The 5,000-nt window shown below is 48.5% G+C and overlaps 1 protein-coding gene across 1 annotated transcript in view; it reads right to left on the bottom strand.

Annotated features, from left to right (window-relative positions):
* Positions 1–5,000, bottom strand: part of pax7a (paired box 7a) — a gene marked incomplete at both ends in the record, with an annotated part of 59,662 nt that overhangs the window by 3,312 nt on the left and 51,350 nt on the right.

The following is a 5,000-nucleotide window of genomic DNA, read 5'->3' as shown; positions in this document are numbered from 1 at the left end:
CATGAATAGTAATGAGGTCGGAGCTGGTAAACGATCCCCGGCGGATTCCCCCTCACAAACGGGCTGCTGGTGTGGTGTTGCCGTGGGGCTTTGGGGCTGTGGAGAGTATTTGTGCATTTCTCCCCCTACAGTTTACAGCATGCGTGTTCCGATGTCATATGAGCAGGAGAGAGAGCATTTCAATTTGATATTCCAATTCAATGTAATAATATGTCACGTGGCATTCGGGAGGAGTTCAGAATAGGCGTACGGACAGGCATATCTCTATCCTCATGGTCCCCTTCCGTCTGAGGCACGAGCACCCACAAACAGTGCATCTTTTGAGGGTTGAGAATCGGAGAAGGAGAGTGGGGGAGGGTGGAGGGAGATTGGGGGGGAGTGGGGGAGAGTAGGGGGGAGAGTGAGGGGCGAGTAGGGGTGAGAGTGGGGGAGAGTAGGGGTGAGAGTGGGAGGGGGGGAGTGGGGAGAGAGGAAGGTTGAGAGTGGGGGAAGAGTAGGGGTAAGAGTGGGGGAGTGTAGGGGGGGAGAAGGGGGGGGGGGAGTGGGGGAAGAATAGGGGTGAGAGTAGGGAAATAGTCTCACACATGCTTTTCTCTGCTGCTGCATGGAAGCATCCCTCTCCAACATCAGGTTCACATTGTGTCTCGCTACGCTGTGCCGACCTTTGACCCCTTGCTGCTAAACCAATTAGTCTATCATGGAGGTGGTTACACAGGTCCACACACACACAACACACACACACACACACATACTGATGCACACACGCACACGGCAAGCACACACACAAACCCCACACACACACAAACCCCACACACACATGCACGGCCACACACAGATGCACACACACACACACACTCACACACACACACAGATGTACGCACACATCACAGAGGGAGAATTAATCATACTCTCCAAATTAATCATATAAAGTCATCCTGGAAATATGAAGCACTTGAGGCAGCGACATGAAGGGCTGGTTAGCGGTTTCCTCACGTTAATTCTATCAGTATGGAAAACCCCACCGTATGTCTGTCCCCCCGACACACCACACACACACACACACACACACACACAACCAGAACATGTGACATGCATCCATGAGAAGGAGATTCATGGCCCACGCGTGCAGGACAGATGTGCTGGGCCGTGTGGACCGGAGCTGAGCCGAGGCTCGGAGGAAGGAGGGGAACATGTCCTGCTGTGGCGGCCATGTTAGGGGGGAGGGGGGGGGGGGGGGGCGGGGGCGGTTGGAAGACAGCTGGAGGGGTGGGCCACATTTAGTCATCAGTTAATTGGAGGTTTTGATTAGAGCGCTCCCTTATTTAAACACATGAAACGAAGCGCCGGGCCAAACGCGCAGGGAGGCTCCAGACTGATATCACTGCAATTACTGGTCCACCGGTTCTCAACAGAGATGAGCCCTTTTCATGAGAGAGAGAGAGAGAGAGAGAGAGAGAGAGAGAGAGAGAGAGAGAGAGAGAGAGAGAGAGAGAGAGTATTATTGTCTGGGAGGTTGTATATCCTTGAGATGTCCTTCCCGAGCACTTGGATAATGTGGCTAAACTTTTCTTTTTTTGGGGGGGGGGGTGGGGGGGGTGGGGGGTGGGGGTTGTTGGCAGGTTCATATATATTAGTGATCTGTTGTGTTCATCTGCTTCCACACAGTGGAATAAAAAAAAATCAATGCCAATCACCATGGAAACCGTCTTATCTGATAAAGGTGGAGATAAGGTGATAATGTGGAGCACGAGCTGAGAGGCCTGGTGTCAAACACAACCTCCACAGACCTGGGATGACTTCAGCCCTCTCACACACACACACACACAACACACACACACACACACACACACACACACACACACACACCACTCAACACATACTTAACACCCTCACTCCCTTTCAGAGAAGTCCTACCCCTTCCTCCCTCCCTCCCTCCTTCTCTCCCTCCCTCCCTCCCTCCCTCCCTCCCTCCCCTAAACCCCCCCCCCCCCTCGGTACAGAGTCCTCGGTGGCCTAGTGTTTGGTCTGTTGTCTGACTTTGTGTGGGTGCTGGTTGAGGAGATAATATGAGCCAGGGCAGTTTAAAGGACAGTGCTCCGGGGCGTTCGCTGCCTCTCTCTCCCTCTCTCTCTCTCTACAGATAGATTACTTTATAAATAATAATAAAAAAAAGTAATTAATTCTTTCAACTTCTGAGCCCTCCGGCCTGCGGCGAAATGAATGGAGAACTGTAAATTGATACAATGTGCATCCTTTCAGATAAATAAATAGAGCATTTGAGACACAAAAAGAGGTTCTTGTCATACCCTGCTAATTTCCCGAACAGTCAAATTACTATTTTTTTGTCTGCGTAAATGTTTGACAAGTCTTTGCTCTTTGTTGGTTTCTTCCCTGAATGAAATATCTCTAACAGAGCAGAGAGACAACTGTCTGCCTGAACACCGTGTTTGCTTAGGCGGGGGACAAATAGTAAATAAACAACCATTTTCTGATGAGTACTTACTCAGAGTACTTACTCCCAATGACTCAAAGATATCTTTATGTCTTTTGTCATTATTGTCTTTCATTTCATTCATTTACTTCCATTCACTATTTTAACAAAATGCATAAGTACTTTCACTCGCCAAATTATGATTATTACAATGATGATATATGTAATTGTGTATTCCTCCTACGCTATAGGGACACTCAAGACACTAAAAGTAAAGTATAGGGACAGTAAAAGGGTAAAGTAAAGGGACAGTAAAGGGTAAAGTAAAGGGACACTCAAGGGAAACTACATTGTGTCTGACCTTTCCCCTGCACCTGCCCACCAATAACAGCCAGCGACTGAAGAACTTGTGAGAGACAGAAAAAAACATCCACTCTAGATTTCAAATAGTTGGCAAGAAAAAAAAGTCTTTACTTTGGAAAAGAAAATGGAGAAAAACGATAACAAATAAGCGAAAAAAGGGAGAAAAAAGAGCAATAAATAAACAGATAGATAGTAAGAGAGAGAACTGATAGAAAAGGAATGAAAGAGGAGAAAAAAGAGACAGAGGGAGAGAGAGGCTTTAGGGAAGTACAAAGAGTCCTGTAGGACTGCGTAGGCCTGAGGGCCAGCCTGCTGGAGAGCTGATAGGACGTCCCTCTCTTCCAGCCCTAGGCGCCGGCGCCAGCGCCAACACACCCCACTCCACAAACCACTCCTCTTAATCTGCGCAAGACTGGATTAGCTCCCCCCTGTCACCGATAGCTCCCCGTTCTGCCCAAATCGAATGCCCCCAAGACGTACCTTTAAGTTCCGCAGAGGTCACCAGGGCAGAGAGGGAAAAAAAATGAGCCACTGCAAATGTTCTGGAAGTTATCTGAGGGCTGCAGAATAACATCTCACACCTCACCAGATCCACCAGGCTGATACACGGCCCGGGCCCGGAATGACTTAAGATCAGCCGTGATGACACCCAGTTTTTTGGGTCGATTTTTCAAGGCCAGTCCGGAGGGTGTGATTACGGGAAATAAATCCATTGTCTGATTTCTCTGACCTACGAGTCAAGAAGGAGGGAACCACAGTCTCCTGCTAGCAGGTCTACTGTATCTGTGAACGGCTCTTGACTGAAGAACCAATAGTTCTGAAACTGTCATATTCAAACTGTTATATTCAAACTGTCATATTCAAACTGTTATATTCAAACTGTTATATTCAAACTGTCATATTCAAACTGTTATATTCAAACTGTCATATTCAAACTGTTATATTCAAACTGTTATATTCAAACTGTTATATTCAAACTGTCATATTCAAACTGTTATATTCAAACTGTTATATTCAAACTGTCATATTCAAACTGTTATATTCAAACTGTTATATTCAAATTGTTTTATTCAAACCTGGGAATTGGTAAAGAGGGGTGAGGGCTAATGTATCAAACATGGATTATTTTCTAATTATTTGCTACACAAGTGAAAAGCTGCTATTATTCACATGCCCATGTGATTCCAAATCTGCTTAAACATTGTACTTTTTACTGACAAATTCCACAACGCAGGGTTAAACGATCATAATTCGAAACAAAATCAAAATCAGCTAAATCAAATAAACAACAAGGATCAATTTCTTAATTTTAAAAAGAACTAGGGAGAGAGAATCACAACAAGAAGATCAAGAGACTTTTTCCCAGAGTCAATGGACCACTTCTAGCCCACCGTCCACCCCCTCTCCCCCCATCCCCTCATCCCCCATCCCCCCATCCCTCCATCCCTCATATGAGAAAGGGCAGCCCAGCCCAGCCCAGCCCAGCCCAGCGGGCAGCGGGGCCCCTCATATGAGCAGACAAAATGACTATTTAAAAATAACAGCGATTGCATAAATTGAATTAGAGCGTTTTGGTCATGGTGGAGTTGATGGGGGGTGGGGGTGTGTGTGTGGGGGGGAAGGTGTGGGGGGAGGGGGGGTGGTGAGGGGCCGTGCTCGGTGGCAGGCAGCAGATGACGATGCCCTGGCCAGCGTGTCAGCGTGTTAATTGCCGCGGCACGTAATCAAAACTGAAAAGTGTCTTCCTGCTAATGCCATGGCAGGAGGGAGACAGAGAGAGGAGAGAGGAGGATGGGGGGGACTGGGGGGAGGATGAGAGGAGAGAGGAGCATGGGGGACTGGGGGTAGGGTGGTGGGTGGGGGGGTGGAGGGAGAGAGAGAGAGAGAGAAATAGGCCTTTGAAACGTGTTGGGTGTATGGGGGTTGGTGGTGGGGAGGGGGAGAGGGAGGGGAGGGGGGTGTTTAATTGTGTTCAATTAAGTGGCTGATTGGCACTGACAGAATCTGGGCATCTGACAAGCTGGGCACAGATGAGGACGATTAGCGGGCATTGGAACAAGCTGTCACTTCTCACAACACGTTAGCCTACCTGCCACCGCCCACCCTCCCTCCCTCCCTCCAGCCTCCCTTCCTCCCCTCCAGTCTCCCTCCACTCCACTCTCCCCTCCCCTCCAGTCTCCCTCCTTCCCTCCCTCCGGCCTCCCTC

The sequence above is a fragment of the Nansenia antarctica genome, assembly GCF_963989245.1.
Source record: "Nansenia antarctica genome assembly, chromosome: 15".
In the NCBI taxonomy this organism is placed as follows: domain Eukaryota; kingdom Metazoa; phylum Chordata; class Actinopteri; order Argentiniformes; family Microstomatidae; genus Nansenia; species Nansenia antarctica.
Note: the sequence above shows the minus strand (reverse complement) of the source record. Positions and strands in the feature narration are given on the sequence as shown.